At 39.2% G+C, this 24,433-nt stretch overlaps 1 pseudogene; it reads left to right on the top strand.

Annotated features, from left to right (window-relative positions):
- Window positions 1–2,272: 2,272 nt before the first annotated feature.
- Window positions 2,273–23,534, top strand: LOC120242163 (annotated as a pseudogene).
- The last annotated feature ends 899 nt before the right edge of the window (window positions 23,535–24,433 follow it).

Here is a 24,433-nt window from a genome sequence, read left to right as displayed (position 1 = left end):
TCGGACCCCACCCAGCCTTCCGAATCAGACCTTGTGTTTAACAAGCCCCCCAGACTGTCTGGCTGCAGGCTGAGATCTCAGCAGAGCTGCTCCATGACCCATCAAAGGAGCTCCTGCTACAGAACCCCTCTGGCTCACGTCTCTGCAGCTCGCAGTAGAGGGAAAACTCACTTGACTCCATAAAATGTGGTCTGTGAGTGCCACGGCAGCTTATTACAAGGCGATTTCTATGAGAAGGAAGTTTCCTAACACAGGCATTAAAAAAATATATATTTCCCAAACAGACCCTACGTTTAATGATTCAATTTGCAAACATTTATCACTGTGTGTTATTTGCCAGGCCCTGTGTGCCGTACAGGTTTCCCATGGGAGGTGGTCAAACATGCTACTTCCTGCTAATTGTGGTTCAGCCAATTCCTAGTTTTAAAGTTGCATGCTTATAATAAAATTGTGCCTGTACTTCTTTTAATGCTGCTTTCATCCTGAGTCATTCCTTTAGTCAAACAACATATTTACTCATTTAGACAACAAACACCTTTTGGCGATATACAAAGCACTGCATAAGTCCATTATGCTTGTAAGTCTATATATTTGTGTTTCCACATCAAATTATCTCCTGAAGCAATTCTTCAATGGGGACATGTTTTTTATAGGAAGGTTTTTAAAAGTCTTGGTAATGTTACCACTGATTTTATGGTTAGCAGAACTCTACGTCTGAAGTTTCATAAGTCTTTATCAACATTAACTTGGAAATTCTCCTGATGTCCCAAAGATAAATGTAGGCTTAAGAAGCTGAGGCTGAAAATTAAATCCCTCAGGACGTGTTGTCGCTGTTGTCATGATCATTTAACTTGGATGCTATTCAAAATCTGCAGGGGAAAATTTCAATATTTTTCACTTTCATTTCAAATGGAGCTTCTTAAGACTTTATACCAACTCTGGCACAGTAACTGGTGCTTAAGACAGTTGGTGGATTTAAATACTCAAGGTCTTCCATTAATTTCAAAGTTACATGCTGGGAACTCAGCTCCTTTATGGAAAAGTATAGTTCTAAAACTCCCTTGAGGGGCTGACATACTCCCAGGAAAAATGACTCGTTGGGTGATTTAGTTTTATATGGGAGTATTGACAGATGCAAACACCAGGCACGGACCTTCTTTTTAGCTCCAGACTCTAGGATACTTCTATTTTGGCTTGGGAATCTTTTGGGGGCAATAAGTCACCAAGCATTCAGGCTAATGGGTTTCTTATACCTTGAACTATGTTTTAAATATATTAAAATGCTTTCAAAGGACATCATTAGGTACAGAAGTGGATAGCTAGTAATTTAATATTTTTAAATTAGCTTTATTGGGGTGTAATATACAAGCAATCAAATGTGCATTTTAAGTGCATGAGTCAATGAGTTTTGACCCATGTAACACCACCAAGTGAAGACATAAAATATTTCCATCATCCTGGGTTGTTTCCTCATTTATTTCCAGGCATTTTGCTAAGTGATTTATGTACATTATTTTTCTTTATTTTTTTAAAAATATTTTTATTTATTTCTAGGAGAGAGACAGCGTGAGCAGGGGAGGGTCAGAGAGAGAGGGAGTCACAGACTCTGAAACAGGCTTCAGGCTCTGAGCTGGCAGTCAGCACAGAGCCCGACGTGGGGCTCGAACCCACGAACCGCGAGATCATGACCTAAGCGAAAGTCGGACGCTTAACCGACTAAGCCACCCAGGTGCCCCGTACAGTATTTCTTTAAAGTCTCACTATTATGAAACAGGCTGTTATGGGGTGAACTGTGTCTCCCCCAAATTTATATGTTGAAGCATTTATCCCAGGTACTTCAGAATATTACTGTATTTGGAGATAGGGTCTTTAAGAGATGATTAAGTTAAAATAAGACTGTTAGGGTGGGCCCTAATCCAAGACAGCTGGTATCCTTAAAAGGAGAGGACGTTTGAACACACAGAGAGATACCAGGGAAACAGCACAGAGGAAAAGCCATGTGTGGGCACAATGAGAAAGCAGCCACCTGCAAGTCAAGGAGAGAGGCTTCAGAAGATACCTTCATCTTGAACTTCTAGCCTCCAGAATGGTGAGAAGATACATTTCTGTGAAGTCACTCGGTCTGCAGTGTTTTGTTATGGCCGCCCTAGAAAACAAATACATGAGCATTAGCTTGACTTTTTTTCTTTTTTACAATAAAAACCAAAACAAAAACGAGACTTATGGGTGCCATTAATTTGTCCACAGTCGCTCAGATCCTTAGCGATCCGGCATGCGTTGGATCATGGGTGTGTCTGGCTCCAACTCCGTGCTCTTAACCATTGCCTGCACCGATGCCCCAAATACCCAAACACCAGGATTGAAAACTGCAGCGATGACTCCAGTACGTCAGTCCGCCAGGTCCCTTTCAGCTCTCCTTCCCTCCAGTCTCTTGCTTCCAGTTTCATGTGCTTGGCTGTGATCAGTGCTAGGTACTAATCTGCACTGATGATGGAATGTGGCTCTTATTACTCTGACCCTATTGTAATTATATAATATTATAATAACAAAATAGAGTGATAAGTGCTAGCACACAGAAGGGCAATTTTTGTTTGGCTCTTACTATGTCATTTAATTTTGAAAAGTAACCATTTAAAACTAAATGTCTTCTCTTTTTTCCCCCTTTATTTTCTAAAAGTAAAGAGAATATACTATATTTTGAAAACCCAAATAGGTAATAACCTTTCACAGTTCAAACTGTTCTGCAAAAAAATTTAGTTAGATAACAGAATGATTTTTCCACATGTCTGATGCCACATAGATTTTTTTTTTCAAGATTTTCATCTGTTTTACTCAGTGACATATTTTCAAATACATAGAATGAAAATCCTGGTATGTAATAGAAACTCAACATACATTTAAAAAAAATCTATAATGAAACTTATTAGTTGCACTTCCTCTTTTACAGTTCCACATTCTTTTTCTCTTTTCATCCCATATATTCTACATTTTCACAAGTACACCACCGCCTCAAATTAATATATTCATATAAAATGCTGTCATTCTTAAATGTTTTATCAATGCTCTAAAAGGTATTTAGGAAGCTCTGTTAATTCCAACAAATAATATAAGAGAAGTTGAAACTGGGTTTAAACAAAATTCTTAATGTAATAAAAAATTTTTTTAATTTTTTAAAATGTTTTGTTTATTTCTGAGAGAGAGAGAGCATGAACAGGGGAGGGTCAGAGAGAGAGGGAGACACAGAATCCGAAACAGGCTCCAGGCTCTGAGCTAGCTGTCAGCATACAGCCCAATGCGGGGCTTGAACCCATGAACCGTGAGATCATGACCTGAGCCGAAGTTGGACGCTTAACCGACTGAGCCACCCAGGCACCCCAGAAATTTATTAAAGTTTATTTATGTATTTACTTTGAGAGATAGACAGAGTACATGAGCTGAGGAGGGGCAGAGAGAGACAGAATCCCAAACAGGCTCCATGCTGTCAGCGCAGAGCCCAATGTGGGGCTTGAACCCATGAACTGTGAAATCATGACCTGAGCTGAAGAGCCAGATGCTCAACTGACTGAACCACCTAGGCGCACCCCTTAATAGTTTTTAATACAATAATCACCATTTTTAAAGCACAAATCGTAGGAGTGCTGCACTGAATGTTCAATCGCATCACTTACAAATAGTGTCACTACCCTGGCAAGAAGCCTCATTTAAACAAAAGGTGAGGTGAGATGGCCTGCAAGGCAGACCATTAGTTCAGAATCCATTCTGCTGACATGAAGGCCAAGTACAGGACCGGGGGCACATTTTAAAGAGTAATTGCTAAACTTGAAAATTTTGGTAAGAATTAATAGCTAGTCGAAACATCCATTTTAGGGAGACTAGGCCAGCTTCCTCGGGAGAGTAGTTTTTTGGAGTTACTTAAATGTTAAAAGAGGGAAGACATGCCGGGAAGAGTACTATGTAGTTTCTTACACGTCACCCTGAGATGGCATGACGTATTGCTAAGACACTTCAATGCACTTATTCTGTGTGATAAGTAATTTGGGGAAACCAGAAGGTAATTATAGATCTAAGTCACACTTATGTAGGATTATTCTGTTAAACATTTTGGCTAAGTTGAATAATTTGAAAAGAGAAAAATTCAAAAATAACATCCTCTGAGTTGACAATGTGATAGAGGGTATCGAGTCCACAGGTTGTTTTTTCATATTAATGAGCAAGGTCTGAATTAATTAGTATTTGTTGGATTAATGGCTAAAATAAAAATGGTTAAAAAGCTGCACAGGTAGATACCACCTCAGTTTACACTTGGTTTAATTAGTCATGGGCCCCTGTTAGCCCACAGGAGTCTCAGAGAAGAATACCCCAGATCCTTTTTGAAAATCACATGAACCTGCAGGCAACACACTAAAAGTCTCAGAACTTCTGTTAAGGGTGATGGAATTATTAGGGCCTCCAGGTTAAATGACATAAGCAGCTTAGAGTGAGAAGAATGCCAGGATTAGGCAATATTATTACCATTTTGGCATCTTCTACTTCTTTGTCTTTTAAATAGTCATCAGGTGAGATCTAGAATCCTCTCTGACAGGTTCCCTAGGCTTCTTATATATTAGAATCACCTGGACAGTTTTTAAAAATCCTAATGACCAGATTGTACCCATACTAATTAATCAGACTATCTGGAGGTAGGAGATAAGCATCAATGGATTTGAAGGAATCTCTAGATTATCCTATTGTGTAGCCAAGTGTGAGAACCACTGCTTTGTGACCTTTCCCCTAGGTCAGTAATCCCCAAGTCTAAGGGCATAAGAATCATGCAGTGGTTGCTAAAAGCCAGAGTCGTTTCAGTAGGCCTGGGGTGGGGCCCTAGAATTGGCATTCTTAACAAGCAACTCTAGTGAATTTGATGTAGGTCGTCTTTTGTTTCATGGAGAAACACTGCCTTAGTAAGTGATGCTTAGTAAGCATTTGCCCCATTGATTAGTGCTTGATATCAGGCTAAACTGAACAAGATGCTAAAAGCTAAAAAAGAGATTAAAGAAGACTCCCTAGGATATTGTGAGCCAAGGCCAAAGATCACAGCGCCTGGCTGACGTGCTTGAACAAGATACCTCTGGTTGCCATGGTGATGTGAGGAGGAGGCTGAAGTTATTTCTTCCTTAAATATTCACCTTTAGTATTTACTCTACCAAATGCACACCCAGAGCTGTATTTGGCCCTAATGTCAGCTATTTGTTGCCATTGGGGGTGCGACGATGGGAAATACTGCAACAGGAAGAGGAAGCTTTCTTTTATAAGAGCTCTGTTTTGAATGTCCACTTTTGAGCAAGTTTCTGTGGGATGCAAATAGGCATCATGACATGAATAAAATCTCCTACTATTTTGCAAGCCTCACTCCCTAAATAGTCCTCAGAACTCTCCCAAAAGTGGAGGGTTGTGGGGGAGCATGGGACCAGAGCCAACTTCATTATTTGTTTACTGGACATTAGATCCCATTCGAAGAATGTACACTTTCTCATTAAACATTTGTTTCAAAGAATTTTCCCCTTTGTTATCAGCAGCAACACATATCAGCCTTCCCATGTGTTGAGTAAATGTGTTTGTATCACCTGTTTTCTGGCTGTTTCAATGACAGAAGTTTAGCAAACACAAATATTCACCACATATTCTTTTGACAATATAGGACTTCCTAATTTTTCAATTTAGGAAAAGTTTTCAGTTGTCTCTGTGTGAGGTTTTATGATATTTTCATTTAAACTGAAAGCAGATGCTTTGAAAACACTGATATTTGGGGAGAATTTAAGAAACAACAGTTACAGAATTAAGTGAATTTAGGAAACCACTTGGTGGCAGTAAACTCCCTGTTAACTACAGTAGGAATCTGAACTGCTGGGTGGGCTTCTTAATTTCTCTTCTTGACGAGACTGGTTTTTTCCTTTATTATTATTATTTGATCCCCAAACAATGTCTCCCACAAACGGAAAAAGGTATCATTTCTTCTTTTTTTTCCCCTAACAGACTGAATTATACGTAAAGATTAAACATTGTGACCTCCTGTAAAATAACTGAAATTTGAGAGACACATTTTCAAAAGTCCAAATGAGAGAATCTTGTTAGGGGACCCAGTTTTCTATGTCTTCATTATTCACTCTGATTAAATGCTCATGTACAGAGAGAAGAAAACTGGATTACAGTCCATGTGGCCTATAGGTTCAAAATGTCACAATGCCTTTCAAAATATCTATTGTTTTACATGAATATATATCCATTTTCTCCACAAAATTTGTCACAGTATCTTATTCTTATTTTTAAAAAATGTTTATTTTTGAGAGACAGAGGGACAGAGAGAGAGGGAGACACAGAATCTGAAACAGGCTTCAGACTCTGAGCTTTCAGCACAGAGCCCAACACGGGGCTTGAACCGTGGGATCATGACCTGAGCCAAAGTCAGATGCTTGACTGAGTCATCCAGGTGTCCCTCACAATATGTTTTTCATCTTTTATGCATTTAAGGGAAGAGGGGTGTGCCTAAAATGCAACTTAATAATAATTATGCATAATTAGACTAGATGTCAACATATTTGGAACTGAGAAATTTGAGTGGTTAATGAAAAACCATGACAAAGCAGTTAATTATGATGTAAGTGGATTTAGTACTTATGCCAGTCCTGGTGAGAATGACAGTCATAAGTGTTTTTAGAATAATTCTAGTCCAGGGTTTGTCACTAACTAGCTGTGCCAGCCTGGAAAGGCCACTTAATCTACCTGAGCCCCAGCTCCTCTCCTGAAAATGGTTAGGTTGTGCAAAAAGAGCCTGGGGCCTTTCCCCCTCTCTAAAAATTTTATATGTGTACAATTTCCAAGTTTTCCAAGTACATCCCTGGGAAATACAAGGGAAATATAACATATAGTTTAGAAGGCATCTTGTATGTAGACTATATACAAGCTATATATAAGAACTTTCTGGAGAATATAAATTCATATTACACGGTGGTAAAAAATGAAATTGTTTTTCAGGTCAAAAATGTCAGAAGGAGAGGAAATCAGTTGTTTTTCCCTTGCTTGGATAATCAGCTGCGGGATCATATTTGGGTCATTGCTGCAAGAGTGAAAGGGAGCCTGGGAGCCCATCCTGCATGGTGAGATTAGAAAAGCTTTGTGCCTCATGGCACTTTGCCTCTTACCTTGCCGAAAATGGAGGAATAGAATTATTTAAAAATTCTGACTCTGTATAGATAAGAAGAGCAGAAATGGAGATGACTCACATAAAAGGCATCATGCAGGGCCTGGCAGAGAGTAGATAGTAATTTTAGTTCCAACTCTCTTTATTTGTGCCTCTGAAATACCGCGTATTCACTCGCTCTTTGAGGCAACTGCTTTTGAACCCCAGCAGGCAGTTGCTTGCCACACTGTGGTCTTGGTTCTGCATATTTGAAGCCAGTTCCCTGTTAAGAGTGACTTGACCTGGTCCAGATGGGAAGTTAGTCCCAAATTGAAATTAATTCAAAATATATGCAAATATTTATGCTAAGTCATCCCATGGTTGGAAGGAGAGCATTAAAAACAGTGTTTATCAACAGAAAACATACAACCAAAATTATACTTAATGGTCAAAGGCTAAAGTCAGGAATCAGGCAAGAATGTCTATTCTTATCACTTTAACTCAACATTGTACTGGAGGTCCTACTCAGTAGAATAAAGTAAGAAAAAGAAATACAGGTATGCAGGCTGTATGAGAAGTAAATGGTCTTTATTCACAGGTGACATGATTATATATGCAGAAAACTCTAAGTACTCGACCAAAAAAGCAATAAAATCTATTAAAACTAGTAAGTCAACTTAGCAAGCTTTCTAGACAAAAGATCAATATATAAAGATCGTCTTCTTACGTACTAGCAGTAAGCACTTAGAAAATGAAATTTAAAATATACCATTTAGGGTAGTATCACAAAAGCATAAACCTATTTAGGGGAAATTATAACAATATTATAAAACCCCTATGTTGAAATTTTAAAACTTTGAGAGAAATTAAAGCAATGCTAAATAAATGGAGAAATAAACCATGTTTATGAGTTGGAAAACTCATATTGTTAATACATCATTATCCCCAAATTGATATATAGATTCAATGAAATCTGAGTCAAAATCTCAGGAGGGTTTTTTGTAGAAATTGACACATTGACTGTAAAATATATATAAAAATGCAAAGTACACAGAATGGCCAAAACAATCTTAAAGGGCTTAACTATTAGATTTTGAGACTTAATAGAGGGGCACCTGGGTGGCTCAGTCAGTTAAGCTTCTGACTTCGGCTCAGGTCATGATCTCATGGTACATAGGTTTGAGCCCCACATCGGGCTCTGTGCTAGCAGCTCGGAGCCTGGAGCCTGCTTCTGATTCTGTGTCTCCCTCTCTCTCTGCCCCTCCCCTACTCATGCTCTGTTTCTGTCTCAATAATAAATAAACATTAAAAAATTTTATAAAAAAAGAGACTTAATAGAAAGCTATAGTGATCATGACCATGTGGTATTGTATAAAGATAAATGTTTAGAAATAGAATCACACATATATGGCCACACTTTTTGACAAAAATGCAAAAAAATTCAGTGGATTAAAGCTAATCTTTAATTGGAACAATTGGATATCAATATGTATGTGAAAGACTAAAAAAAAAAAAAATCAACCTATGTATAGGAGCACATGTACCCCAATGTTCATAGCAGCACTCTCCACAATAGCTAAAACATGGAAAGAGCCTAAGTGTCCATCAACTGATGAATGGATCAAGAAGATGTGGTTTATCTATACCATGGAATACTACATGGCAATGAGAAACAATGAAATCTGGCCATGTGTAGCAACATGGATGGACCTTGAGGGTGTTATGCTGAGCGAAATAAGTCAGGCAGAGAAGGACAAATATCATATGTTTGCACGTATAGGAGGATTAGGAGGAACATAACGGAGGAACAAGGGGGAGAAGAAGGGGGGAAATGGTGGGGAAAAGGGAGAGAGGCAAACCATGAGAGACTCTTGAATGCTGACAAAAACTGAGGACTGATGGATGTGGGTGGGAGTGGGGATGGGCATGGAGGAGGGCACTTGTGGGGATGATCACTGGGTGTTATGTGGAGACCAATTTGACAATAAACTATTTGTAAAAAAAAAAATAAAATAAAATAAATTAAAATGCAGTAAAATAAAAAAAAATCAACCTAGACCTCCCCCCCAGATAGAAATTAACTGAAAACGGATCAGAGATGTAAACAGAAAGTGTAAAATTAGAAAGGATTTAACAGAAAATATATGGAAAAATCCTCCTGATCAGTGGCTGGACAAAAAATTCTTAGCTGTAACACCAAAGCGTACAACCCATAAAAGAAAAATTTGGAAAAATTGGGTTTCATCAAAATTAAAAAAAATTTTTCCCCCAAATTTAAACTTTCTGTGCTTAAAAGAACACCATCAAGAAAGTGAAGTGACAGGGGCGCCTGGGTGGCTTAGTCAGTTAGGTGTCCAACTTTCGCTTAGGTCATGGTCTCGTGGTTCGTGGGTTCGAGCCCCGCATCGGGCTCTGTGCTGACTGCCAGCTCAGAACCTCGAGCCTGTTTCGGAGTCTGTGTCTCCCTCTCTTTCTGACCCTCCCCTGCTCACACTGTCTCTCTCTCTTTCCTAGAAATAAATAAAAATATTAAAAAAAAAAAAAAAAAAGAAAGTGAAGTGGCAGCCTACAGAATATTTCTGTGGGAGAAAATATCTGCAAATCACGTATTTGATAAGGAACTTCAGTCTAGAACACATAAAGAACTCTTAGGACACCACAATAAAAGGATAAATAAACCAATGAAAAAAGAGGCAACATGTGAAAGGAGCTTCACTAGAGAAGAAATATGGATGGCAAATAAGTACATAAAAAGATGACTAACACCATTACTTATCAGGGAAATGCCTAACTAAACCACTCTAAAGAGCACCTGGGTGGCTCAGTCAGTTGAGTGTCTGACTCTTGATTTCAGCTCAGGTCAAGATCCCAGGGTTTTGGATGGAACCCCATGTTGGGCTCCAAGTTGAGCATGGAGCCTACCTGAGATTCATTCTCTCTCTTTCTGCCCCCTATCCCCGCTTACACTCTCTTTCTCTCTCTCTTTAAAAAAATAAAAAAACAAAACCACAATAATATACCACTTCACATTCACTAGGATGGCTGTAATGAAAAAGCTGGATGATTAGCAAGTGTTGGAGAGGATATGGACAGATTGTAACTCTCATACAATATTGGTGAAAATGTAAAATGGTGCAGTCCCTTTGGAAAACAATTTGGTAACTCCCTAAAAAGTTAACTATAAAGGTACCATATGACCCAGAAATTCCATTTCTAGGTAATTGCACCAAAGGAATAAAAACATATGTCCACACAAAAACTTGTACGTGAATGTTCATAGCAGCACTATTCATGATAGCCAAATACAGAAACAGCACAATGTCAATTAATAGCTTAATGGCTAGAAAATATGGTATATTCATACAGTGAAATTGTATTTGTCCATAAAAAGGAACGAAGTAGTAATTCATGTTACAACATGGATGAACTTAGAAAACATCATGCTGAGTGAAAGAAAGCCAGACACATATTGTATGATTCCATTTATAGGAAATGTTCAGAATGGACCAATGCATAGAGGAAGAAAGTAGATTATTGGGTGCCAGAGGCTGGCAGAGGAGACAATGGGAAGTGGCTATTAATGGGTACAGGATTTTGGAAGATGATGATGAAATGTTCTAGAATTAGATATCAGTGATAGTTGCATAATTTTGTGAATATACTAAAACCCACTGAACTGTACCCATTAAAAACAAATAAAAATTGGGGCACCTGGATGGCTCAGTCGTTTAAGTGTCTGACTTTTGGCTTAGGCTCAGGTCATGATCTTGAGGTTCATGAGTTTGAGTCCTGCACTGAAATAAATAAGTAAATAAATAAAAATCACATACACACAAAACACTATGTAGCTTTCAGGGATATATGCCTATCTAAAGACACGCTTAAACATATTAGGAGTCCCCTTGAGGTAGAGCATGAAAATAAAATAAAATGGGAACAGAACTCCCCCTCTTCCAAAAAAACCCACAAAAAACAAAAAGAAGAGGAAAGAAAGAAAAAAAGACCTATAGCTACAGAGAATACAGTGGTTGGCAAGGGTTAGGGGTGAGGGCAGGATTTAACTACAAAAGGGCAGGATAAAGAAATCTTTTGTCCAGTGATGGAATTGTTCTGTATCCTAAACTTTGAAAAAGTATACTGAGGCAGCTGTGTGTTTTCTTTTAAGTTTATTTATTTATTTTGAGAGAGCGAGCGAGCGAGCGAGCGCTCACGAGTTGGGAAGGGGCAGGGAGAGAAGAAGAGAGAATCCTAAGCAGCCTCCATGCTGTCAGTGAAGAGTTCGATGTGGGGCTTGAACTCACAAACCATGAAATCATGACCTGAGCTGAAATCAAGAGTCAGATGTGTAACTGACTGAGACACCAGTCTTTTACTGAGACACCTGAGGCACCTGTGCTTTTATATTTGTTTTAAACTGCCTCCATTTTTTCATTACAGTGCCTATATTACTCCTTTCTATGTGAACAATCTCCCTTGATTTGTTTTTTTACTAAGTCATGCATTAATCATTTTGGTTATTTTTCGGTTTAGCATATATAAGGTGTGCTGCATAAATATTACTTGGGCTTTTGTAGACAGAATTTCAGAGACAGATGAACCTTATGTATTATTCTCCTATTCACATACAGAGGTATTGATTTCTTTGACATTAGAAGCTGCTTTAAAATGTTTCCAGGATTAGGCTTGAATATAATCATTTACCAGTAAAAAGCTGAGGTCTGTGTTCAAGCCCAGAAGGTAATTGTGTAAAAGAGCTTCTACTTCGGGTTCATAATACTTGCTCTCTGATATTTACCACTGATATTTACCATTACTCCATTTACCGTTTACCATCACAAGTAGTATTATTTTCTGGGTCTTGCAATGTTTGCTGGATATATTCTCAGTGTAATTTCTGCTGTACATCAGTACAGTGATAATATATTTCAGATCTCTCTCTGTAATGTTCTTTGTGAGGCGGTGAATACCGCTGGGGTTTCATTGCAGCAGCGCTCACAGTGTCTGGACCTCCTGCTGGACTGACATCGTCTACATTTATCTGGGAATATATGTTTCTTCTGTGTCTGTGTAAAACTAAATTTAATATCAGAATAAATCTAAGTTTGCTAATATTAACCAAGGAAGGGTAGTTTATTTCAGTTATAACATCAGACTTCTATTTTGGTTTTAACTGACTTTGTATTTCACTTCTAATGATTGATGACTATCTGAGTACCAGAATATTTTTAATTATTTATAAATATCCCTAATAAAAGCATAGAAATATCATACATTTTTGGCACATATAAGCCACACAATAATCATGAGCATTAAGTCAGTCTTTTAGATGAATCAGAACACTCTACTATGAATTTCCTTTGTCTTTTTCCTCCCAAGATTTTATTTTTTAGAGCAGGTTAGGTTTACAACAAAATTGAGAGGGAAGTACAGAGATTTCCCATAATGCCCCTTACCACTCCCCCTCCCCCCCCACCACACGCATAGCTTCCCACAGTAGTAATTTCACTCACTAGAATGGTACTTTTTTTTTTTTTTTAAACCAGGAACGAACCTACAATGACCCATCATTATCACCCAAAGTCCACAGTTCACCTTACAATTCACTCTTGGTGTTGTACGTTCTATGGGTTTTGACAAATGTATAATTACCTACATCTATCATTGTCGTATCATACAGAGTATTTTCACTGCTCTAAAAATCCGCCGTGCTTTGCCTATTTATCTGCAATCCCTCTCCGCCATGATTTTTACTGTCTCTAGTTTTGCCTTATCCAGAATGTCATATAGTTGGGAATTATAAGTACACAGGCTTTCAGATTGGCTTCTTTGACTTAGTAACATGCATCTAAATTTCCTCCACATCTTTTCACATCTCAAGACGTGAAAGCTTGCTTCTTTTTAGCACTGAATAATATTCCATTATCCGATGTAGCATAGTTTATTTGTCCATTTACTTACTGAGAAAAACCTTAGTTGCTTCCATGTTTGGCAATTATGAATAAAGCTGCTATAAACAACCATGTGCAGGTATTTATATGGATGTCAGCTTTCAACTCCTTTGGATAAACACCAAGGATTGCAATTACGGATCACATAGTAAGAGTATGTTTAGTTTTGTAAGAAACTGCCAAGCTGTTTTCCAAAGGCTGTACCATTTTGCATTCCCACCAGCAATGTAAGAGAATTCTTGTTGCCCTGTATCCTCACCAGCATTTGGTGTCAATGTGCGGATCTGGGGCATTATAATAAGTGTGTGACGGTATCTATCATTGGTTTAGTTTGCATTTCTCTGGTGATGTGATGTGGAGCACTTTTTCGTGTGCTCATTTGCCACCTGTATATTTCCTTTGGTGAGGTAACGGGTAAGGTCTTTGGTGGATCCTTTAATTTGGTTGTTTCCTTTTATTCTTGAGTTTTAAGAGTTCCTTGTCTGTTGTGGATAACGGTCCTTTATCAGATGTGTCTTTTGCAAATGTTTTCTCCCAGTCTGTGGCTTATCTAGATATTGTCTTTCATAGAACACAAGTTTTTAATTTTAATGAAATCCAGCTTGTCTTTTTCTCTTCTTTAGTTTTCTACTTTTTCTCTAACACGTTGCTTTCCTTTTCATTGATGATACACTTTCTCATTTCTCACTATGGCTATAAATGCTATAAATGTCATATCATGATACAACAGGGAACAAGTACCTTCTTCTCTTCTGTCGCTTTGTACTCAGGTCTCCAGCTGCTCTCTGGAGCAGTGTCCGTCCTGTTCTTCCCACCTGCATGGTCAGGTGAGAAGCCTGTTCTGAATTCTGTTCTTGGGCTAACTTGTATCAGAACGGCACAAAGTACTTGCTAGATACAAAGCTTCTGCACTGCAAAGGGAACAATCAACAAAACTAAAAGGCAACCAATGGAATGGGAAAAGATATTTGCAAATGACATATCGGATAAAAGGCTAGTAACCAAAATCTATAAAGAACTCACCAAACTTGACACCTGAAAAACAAAGTGAGGAAATGGGCAGAAGACATGAATAGACACTTCCCAAAGACATCCAGATGGCCAACAGACACATGAAACGATGCTCAATATTACTTATCATCAGGGAAATATAAATCAAAACTACACCGAGATACCACCTAATGCCGGTCAGGGTGGCTAAAATGAACAATCAGGAGATGAAGATATGGAGAAACGGGCACCCTCCTACACTGTTGGTGGGAATGTAAACTGGTGCAGCCCCTCTGGAAAACAGTGTGGAGGTTCCTTAAAAAATTAACAGTAGAACTCCCCTATGACCCAGCAGTAGCACTGCTAGGAATTTACCCATGGGATACAGGAGTGCTGATGCATAGGGGCACATGTTCCCCAATGTTCATAGCAGCACTCTCAACAATAGCCAAATCATGGAAAGAGCCTAAATGTCTATCAACTGACAAATGGATCAAGAAGAGGTGGTTTCTCTATACAATGGAATACTACATGGCAATGAGAAAGAATGAAATCTGGCCATTTGTAGCAACGTGGATGGAACTGGAGGGTGTTATGCTGAGTGAAATAAGTCAGTAAGAGAAAGACAGATATCATATGTTTTCACCCATATGTGGAACTTGAGAAACTTAACAGAAGACCATGGGGGAAGGAAAGGGGAGGGGGGAGTTACAAACAGGGAGGAAGGCAAACCAGAGGAGACTTTTAAATACTGAGAACAAACTGAGGGTTGATGGGGGTGGGGAAGAAGGGAAGGGAGGGGATGGGCATGGAGGAGGGCACTTGCTGGGATGAGCACTGGGTGTGATATGGAAACCAATTTGACAATAAATTACATTAAAACAAACAAAAAACAAAGTACTTGCTAGAATAATTTTGCACAAATCTATGATCTCTTTCCCCTAAGAGTTTGAAAAAAAGGAAATTTGCACCAATTCTCACTTTATAAACTATTAGATCTGCTTCTGAAAAGCTGCATGTAAATGCGATACTTGAAACTATTTCAAGTACAACAGAGAATTCCTTTAAAAAAGGAAAAGTCAATCCCTAAGTAATCACTTTCTCAGTTTGTAATTATAACATTAGGGCCTTTTAGAGCAAGGCATACCTTGATTTCTAGGACATTGGAAAACTATTTTTAAAAGTAATATTCATATGCTAATATGTGGTGACTTTTATTATTTTTTTCCCCCTAGATCTAATTTGTGAAAACCCTTTGAGGAGCCAGAAGAAATTAATCTAGGTTTTGAGGACAGGGGAGTCCCTTTCAAACTTCCTTCTCTTCTGGCATTGACAGGAGGACAAGTCCTGGGGGTAGGAGTTGAGGATGGAGAGCATTTATTGGACCTTAGGGAACAATCCATGAGACAGAGCCTACCACAGAGGGCTGGAAATGCAGAGGTGTCCTTGAACAGCATGGGCCAGGGATATTAAAAACACTTCAGCTATGGAGCCCATTTTTCAAAGGAATCATATCCAGAAGTCTAATAGATACACAGATAAAGGCCAGGCTGTTCTGACTAAAGCAAAGTAGGGAGCCTGGAGCTCTATTCATAAAGGGCAGTTTTGACCATGGAGTTTACTGTCTGTTACTGGTTAGAGGGATAGATCAACTGCTAGGTAAGTCTGGGTCTTCTACTCACTGGCTGTGTGATATGGGTAAGCTGGATTATCTCTGTGAGCCTGAGGGCCCTAATTTGAGAAATGAAGGTTAATTTCTAACTCTCCAGTATTCTGAAAGGTTTCATAAGCTAACATGGGTACTGTGCTTGTAGAGGGTCTGCACGTGAGAAGACTCAATAAATATTAAAACCTTGCTCTTTCGCCACTGACCAGTCAGCTTCCTACCTGGCCTAAAATTGCCATCTAAAATATCACTCACAGGGGCACCTGGGTGGCCCAGTTGGTTAAGTGTTCTACTCTCGATTTTGGCTCAGATCATGATCTCATGATTTGTGAGTTTGAGCCCCACGTCGGGCTCTGTGCTGACAGTGTGGAGCCTGCTTTGAATTCTCTGTCTTCCTCTTTCTCTGTCCCTCCCCTGCTCATGCTCACACTCTCTCTCTGCCTCTCTCTCTCAAAAATAAGTAAACATTAAAAAAATTTTTTTTTAAATATCTTAGCAGGTTCCTACAAAGGTTGGGGGAATTGTCTCCAGAAGGAATTGTTAAAATGGAAATATTGCTTTTGAAGAGAAAAGAAACCTGTAGTCTCTTGGGTTTAAGCATCAAGAATCTTAGACTTAGAGACACAACCACAGACTCAGAACTAGAGCAGCCGATAAGAGAAGCCAGTCAACACTTTTACATACATGATAACTGAGTGTTGAAGAAGTTGTCAGTTACCCAAGGCAATGAACTGCAGTGGGCCATGGGGGTGGGACATGGATGACTTTTTCCAGACTGTTTTCCTTCTGGAAAATGACAGTGATGATCCCTGTCCTACCAAATACTCAGTGTTCACAGGGGAAGTGAAAATGCCTTGTAAACTGACTTTTGAGTGTCCAGTATTATTGCTCTTTTCACTTGAAGAAGGAGGGGAGCAGGAAGGATGGGGGACAGAGAGCTCTGCAACACTGCCCAGCAGATAGGGTGCACAGCAGAAGGCACCAGGCTGGGGAGACTAGGCTCTGACTGAGGTGATGAAATAGGGGGTTGGTAGGACCTGCCCAAGATGGCTGCTGAAAAATCATGGGGCATCATCACAGAAGAAGGGAGCCCTATGGGAATCAGTTTCCCACAAGGGCAGGTGTGAAATGGAAGATACTTAGTGTCACCTTTTCCTCATTGCTATTAATCTAAAATTATTTATGTTTCTTTTCCTGACCTACATAGAAGACTTAAAAAAAATTTTTTTTTAAGTTTTTAATTTTATTTTTGAGAGAAAGAGAGAGAGAGAGAGAGAGCATGAGCAGGGGAGGGACAGAGAGAGAAGGAGACACAGAATCTGAAGCAGGCTATAAGCTCTGAGCTGTCAACACAGAGTCTGACCCAGGGCTTGAACTCACAGACCAAGAGATCATGACCTGAGCCGATGTTGGCACTCAACCGACTGAGCCACCCAGGCGCCCCAACATAAAACACTTTTAGATTGAAAAGACTTTTGATCTTCTCAAAAGTCTTAGATGCAAAACCTCAGCCTATCGGGCAAGGTAAGATTGAACCCAAACTAGTTTAAGATAGGTAGTTGAGGAAATACAGGAAGTTGAGGTAGACATGGATTTCATGGCTGGAATTCCAGAGTAAGGTAGTATGTGCAAGAGGTGAGAGGTGATTTCCAGTGAATACGCCTCATTTATCTGACTCTCTTCCGTGAATCATTCCTTCCTGAACCCACATCCTGATTCATGAGTTGTTTCAAGTCAGCACTCAAAACAGAGGCTTTCAGGGACTGGATTTCAAAAGAAGCCAGGAAAGTTTATGAACCTAAAGAGGCACAAAAACAGTTTCCCCGATAGCGGAGACGACCGACAGTTCTGATTATCGGCAAAGTAGTGGATAGAAGTGCTTTTGTAAGGAAAGAAAGTGATGACATTCTTACGTCCGTCTGTCTGTCCATAGGGGGATGAAAACAAAAGCAGAAGGTTCCCTACAGCCTCATTCTCACCCACTGTGCTTCCTGGGCAGGTTTGTTTTCTGGCCTCTAAAGCGTCTCTTACAGCTGTCACAGCAAAGAAAGGATGGAGCAAAGGACGTTCCCTTGCAAACCAGGAGCTACCCCACTATGGGTTTCTTAACAACTTTTCCATGGTAAGTTCAGCAGAAACCACACTTTGAATGGACAGACTTTAGTGGGGAGGGGCTATAGAAACACTCCCAAAACCATTTTAGCAATTAGAATTCGGCTTATGTGGAAATAAGTCCCAAACCTTGAGAGAGCAGGGAAGCATCTCTGTCACCATTTTACTGCTAACTCAGTTTTATGTAAAAAAACTGAGTATAAGTTAATAATGAAAGCACATTGTGAATGAACACAGAGTTCTCACTTTTCAAAAAGTCCTTAAATGAATTTCTTTGTAACATTCTATTTGATGTTTTAAAAATCTATATGTATTTAGGGGTCCCTGGGTGGCTCAGTGGGTTAAACATCCGACTCTTAGTTTCAGCTCAGGTCATGATCCCACATGGCCATGGGTCAAGCCCTGCGTAGGGTTCTGTGCTGACAGTGCAGAGGTTTGGGATTCTCTCTCTCCCTTACTCTCTCTCTCTCTCTCTCTCTCTGCCCCTACTCAGCTCACACATACACACTCTCTCTCTCAAAATAAATAAATAAACACACATAAAAGATATGTATATGTATTTCTTTTTTCCTAACATGTTTTTCCAAAAACATGAGGTTTGTGGGTCAGAGGCAGACATTATTTACTTATAGGACATCTCAGTGCTGGTTTCGTGTGCCCCATTGTCCTTTCAGGGCAGCGTGATGAGGGCAGATGTCACCCAGCATGTACTGAGCCTCCATAATAGCCGAGATGACCACTGAAATTATGACTCTGGGAATTTATACAGGCCTAAGCCCCACCTCCTCTCCAGAGAGAGGGAGAGGAACTGAATTTTTTAAATGGAATTTAATGGAATATAAATACATGGATCAGGATTTTATTACCTTCCGAAACATAAATAAATGGCATCAGGGGAGATAAACCTGTAAATCTATCAGGAGCAATTCACTCTTTCTGGCTTCCAAGGTACGATTACTAGTCCATCATCCTTTAACCAAGCTGACCAGTGACTTTTTGTTCAAAAAATTGTGACTTTGCAGAACATGAAATTATTAGGTATTTCTCAACAACATCGGATGTGTTTGGGTAGAATGGTATTTCCTCTTCATTGACAAGTGATCCTGGCATTATGAAGTCTATGGCTTTTCAGATAGATAGTAAGAAAGGCTCAAGTTGCAATCTTGATACTAAAGGAATGAAATAAAAGGTGGTATATCTGGTTGAAAGCCATAAGAAAAAAGCTTATTCCCCCCAAATTTAAATGTATTTCATAGATGATTGTTATTAAAACAAATGGTTACATCTTGTCCATTTTCTTGAAATTCAACTTTCTAAAGAATTAAAGACTATGCATGAAATATGTGCTATTATCAAAATAATATTTCATATAGTTCAGTGAGTATTGCTGTAAAGTTTATTCTGACAACCATTTACGATGTGACTAAGAGTAGTATAAGCCATGGTGTAGGTATGATATGTATAAGAAATTCTTTTTAGCTTCAGTTTTAGTAGTAAATATCAATAAATATTTTACCTAGGCACTTACAGAGTACTGTTACAATACCCCAAATTTATTGTTTTTTCAGTTTTGCAATCATTTTGCCATTTAAAATTTTTCTTGAAAAATATAATTTATTGTCAAATTGGCTAACATACAGTGTGTACAGTGTGCTCTTGGTTTTGGGGGTAGATTCCTGTGGTTCATCACCTACATACAACACCCAGTGCTCATCCCAACAAGTGCCCTCTTCAGTGCCCATCACCCATTTCCCTCTCTCCTCTACCTCCTCATCAACCCGCAGATTGTTCTCTGTATTTAAGAGTGTCCCTCCCTCTCTGTTTGTAACTATTTTTCCCCTTCCCTTCTCCCATGGTCCTCTGTTAAGTTTCTCAAGTTCCACATATGAGTGAAAACATATGATCTCTGTCTTTCTCTTACTGATTTATTTCACTTAGCATAACACCTTCCAGTTCCATCCACGTTGTTGTAAATGGCATGATTTCATTCTTTCTCATTGCCAAGTAGTCTTCCATTGACAATACCCCAAATTAAAATATTCTATTACAATATTTTGATCCTTTAGGGACTTGTGCTCATCCATAAAATGTTTATATTAAACATTTCTGTTTAAGCCCACGTCATTAATAAAAAAATCATTGCAATATTTCAGTCCTGAGGTAGCCACAGGGAGGCAGCAGAGTGTGGTGGTCACACTCATAGTTTGTCCTTGGATTTTGCATTATTTTTAAGGGAAAACATAATATTAATTTTAGTTTCTCATCTTTGTAGATAAAATGGGGTGTTACGATAGCAGGATGTACAACGCGCAAACGTCTGATGACTTATTTTGATTTATTCAAACAAGAAACCATGAGAGTGACTTTAAGATGTGCAATGATGGACAGGCATGTATCTTGTCCTCCAGAAGTTTATAAAATGGAAATATGCGTGTTGACTCCTAGTGTTCTTTTTTAAAAAATGTTTTATTTATTTCTAGGAGAGAGAGAGAGAGAGACAGCGTGAGCAGGGGAGGGTCAGAGAGAGAGAGGGAGACACAGACTCCTAAACAGGCTCCAGGCTCTGAGCTGGCAGTCAGCACAGAGCCCGACGCGGGGCTCGAACCCACGAACCGCGAGATCATGACCTAAGCGAAAGTCGGACGCTTAACCGACTAAGCCACCCAGGCGCCCCGATTTGACTCCTAGTGTTCTAAAAAAACAGAGATAAGCAATTCAGTATGTTCTCTTATTACAACCAGTTTTACCTTTGTTTTTCCATTTGTATTGTTTCCAACACGACTCTTAAGTTGAGAAGTTCAACGCTTATTCCCACCATTACTCATCCAAAATCACTTCCCCATCCAAGATCATTGCCACCTTTACCATCATGTCCAGTATCAGTGTCAATGCACCAGAAATACAATATGTAGAACTTCACTTGTCATCCCATCTTTAACGATCCTGATGTATGATCAACCCTCAAGAAATCAGTGAGCAAAAAGCAAACATTACTGATTATGGCTAGGAGGTAATCATAAGGGCAAAGGTTACCACTACTAACTGCAGGTAAATACCACTTCTTCTCCTATTTCTAGTAAAAATTATTGTAGTCATGAGTTGTAGTCATGCTATTTTGGTTACAACACTTTAAAGTATTTTTTTTCTTTTTCTAGACCAGCCTCTTCCCAAAAGTATATACGGAGTGCTTTATCTTGGGAAAATTCTGCCAAAAAATGAGTTTCTTGGGAAATCCTAAATACCAGAGTCCCTTCTTAAAGATTCACATGATGAGTTAATATGTTACTGACTCTCATAACAAGGGAACCTGTTTAACTTTGTTTAAGCATTTCCTAAGTTTCTTTGACCATTGGATTTTCCCTTGCCCATATTTAATTGGCAACTGTGAATATCCCTCAGAACTTACATTTCCAGGAACCACTCTGGTAATTATTTTTCTGGAACTGACAAGGAATAGAATCAGTTCAGATGGATGTTGCATGTTCCCTAAGACTGAAATCCCTAATAAGCCCTAGGAAGAGGCCACAGCACCACAACTGGAGTTGAGAAGAGAAAGATTTCTAAGAATCTCAAGGCCATCTGACCAGTGATAGACTCCATTTGCTTATGGGCATTGCTGAGATTGAAAAGGGCCTGGTTGTGCTGTAGATGTAGCTGGAGGAAAGACATCTTTACTTCTGCTGTGCTTCTGGTCAGTGCTCCAAGGCGGTTCAGGGTACTTGCATGGTGTGGATACAACTTGAAATAGTGTGAATGCTAAACCAGATTGTCAGGTGCCTCTAAATTTGAAACAGTTTTTTTCTTCTTCTTCTTTCTAATCCAGGTATTCCACAACCAAAATAAAACACTGAACTCTTCCTTTACTTTCTCTTTTGAACGCCTATGGCTGTGTCAATCCATTTCATTACGGCCAACTTCTATTTTGGAAAAAAAATTTTAAAAAGGCAATTTAAAGTTTTATAAAATGTTGCTGTTGGAGGTATGCAGATTTGGCAGGAGAGCACAGATCTGACACATGGTAGTATAAATATAACGTTCCCCTAAGTAATGCAAGGTTTAGAAATATACAAAGCTAGCATTATTAAATAATTACAACCTTTTTATGGCTTAAACAGTTACTTGCAACTTCTTTTGGTACAAAATTCTCTTGAGGTACTGGGTTTCTGGCCTGCTGCGATTGCTCACAATCTGTGCAGATAGTGCCCTCTATTTACACAAGATGGTGTAAAGTCTTTGGTTTTTACAAGAGGAAGTTACATAAATGTCTTTGGATCAGGGCATCAGTAAAAGCTAGCACTATGAAGAAGGAAAGACACATAAAGTTTATGCACATAAAAATAAGTCATATCCCTAAGATGGTTCTTCATCTGTGTTCACCATTTGTCTTTTCCCTCTCCTTCTGCCATGGGATTCTGTCTTATCTGATGCAGTTCACGGCATGAAAATCCTGGCAAATATGTGAAATTAAAAATATTAAATAATGCCCAGTACCATAAAGGAAAGAAAAAAGGCCAGTGCCCCTAAAGTTCAAAGCAAATGACGAAAGTCTGTGCCAATGTAGAAAGCAAGGCAAAGTAATTGCTTACTTCTTAAGCGATAAAGCAGCCAAATGATCACAGCATGTGATTTAGATGTTTCTGCTACATTTAGAGTGGACATATTTGTCAATTTAATAGGCTCTTTCCATATCTGTCGCCCAAGGAACAAAACTGTGGAGCTGGCTTCAATGTAGAAAAGCCAAAATAATGTCTAAGCAATAAAAACAGGATCGACACTTGTCAAATTCTTTGACAATCCAATGCCCTTCTCACCTCCTGTTCTGCCCTGTTTAAGATCAAGTCAGTCCTGGAGCAGAAGTCCCTACTGAAAGGCCAAGGAAGACATGTTGCAATAGCTTACGGGGCCGCTGAGAGCCTGGGCGGAGGCAGCCGTGCGGAAAAAGCACGCTGAAGCCTGAGTGTAACTGCTGCTTCTATGTGCACACCTTTCACTGGTGGGCAGTTCTAGGGCCTTCTCTGTCTCCAAGCACACTGTGAGCAGTAGCTGAGGGTCAGCAAATCCCAAATGTGGTCTCTGAGAGGAGTTAAAGAATATTGTAACTATCGAGTGGGCTTGTTCTCTGCCTTTTGTCAGCCTTCAGCCTGCAGTCTTCTTGAGATCGAGCACCACGCCTTCAATTAAGTTGCAGAGTTCTGATGGAGAAATATTTGAAGTTGATGTTGAAATTGCCAAACAGTCTATCTGTGACTATCAAGACCAGGTTGGAAGATTTGGGAATGGATGATGAAGGGGATGATGACCCAGTTCCTCTACCAAATGTTAACGCAGCAATATTAAAAAAGGTCATTCAGTGGTGCACCCACCACAAGGATGACCCCCCTCCTCCTGAGGGTGATGATAACAAAGAAAAGCAAACAGATGAATCCCTGTTTGGGACCAAGAATTCCTGAAAGTTAACCAAGGAACGCTTTTTGAACTTATTCTGACTGCGAACTACTTAGACATTAAAGGTTTGCTTGATGTTACATGCAAGACTGTTGCCAATATGATCAAGGGGAAAACTCCTGAGGAGATTCGCAGGACCTTCAATATCAAAAATGACTTCACTGAAGAAGAGGAAGCCCAGGTACGCGAAGAGAACCAGTGGTGTGAAGAGCGGTGAAATGTTATGCCTGACACTGTAACACTGTAAGGATTGTTCCAAATACTAGTTGCACTGCTTTGCTTATAACTGTTAATATTAAACAAACCATAGGCAAATGCAGCAGCAAATCAGTTGTTTTAGCAGAATATTGTCCTCCTTGCATGTGTAATTTGAGTACAGATTCCAAACTTAAGGCTGAATTTCTTCTAGTGTGATCACAAGTTTCTTTTTTCTTGACTCTGAATAAACCTCAACTGTGGGTTTTCAGAAGGTGACATTTTGGGATTTCCCTCATTGCAAAACCATTTCTGCCGAGTTTATTGTCAGTTAACTTTAGTTTAATGACCTCTTAAAAGTTGGCATTGTAAATAAAACAAGTTGCAAGGAGTTTTTTGAAATAGAATTAACAACATAGTAATTCATGAGTTGGAAACCGGAAAAAGGCTACTTAAGGTAAAAGTTTTGAGTGGGGTTATTAGGATGTCTTCCAGCTTCCTGGAGTCAAGGAGTACCACTGGTATTGATGAGCCTGGGTGTGGTAGGGCTTCCTTAATTGGATCTAAGGACTTGTTTTTGCATTTTTAATCCTTAGCTTTGAATATATTGGCTAGAGACTCAGTTACTCCTCATTTGTTGTTTTGGGGGAAATATAACTAGATGGTCTTTTAGCTTTCCAATTATAAAGGACAAATAACCTATGTGATATGTCATCTTTTTAGAAGTGATCCCATGTGGAGGAAAAGTCAAACTACTTGCCTGTAAAAATAATTTAACCTTTAACGTTAACATGTCTGGCAAAAACTAGAAGAAAAGAAGAATATTGTAACTATAATAGGGGGAAAATACTCCTGTGTTCCATACCCGTGAAAGAGCTGAGTATCTTAGATGCAAGAACTACTTTAGTACTCTCTGGAAGT

This window comes from Hyaena hyaena, unplaced genomic scaffold (assembly GCF_003009895.1).
Source record: "Hyaena hyaena isolate Hyena2069 unplaced genomic scaffold, ASM300989v1 scaffold_303, whole genome shotgun sequence".
NCBI lineage: Eukaryota > Metazoa > Chordata > Mammalia > Carnivora > Hyaenidae > Hyaena > Hyaena hyaena.
This window is presented reverse-complemented; position numbering and strand designations above follow the sequence as displayed.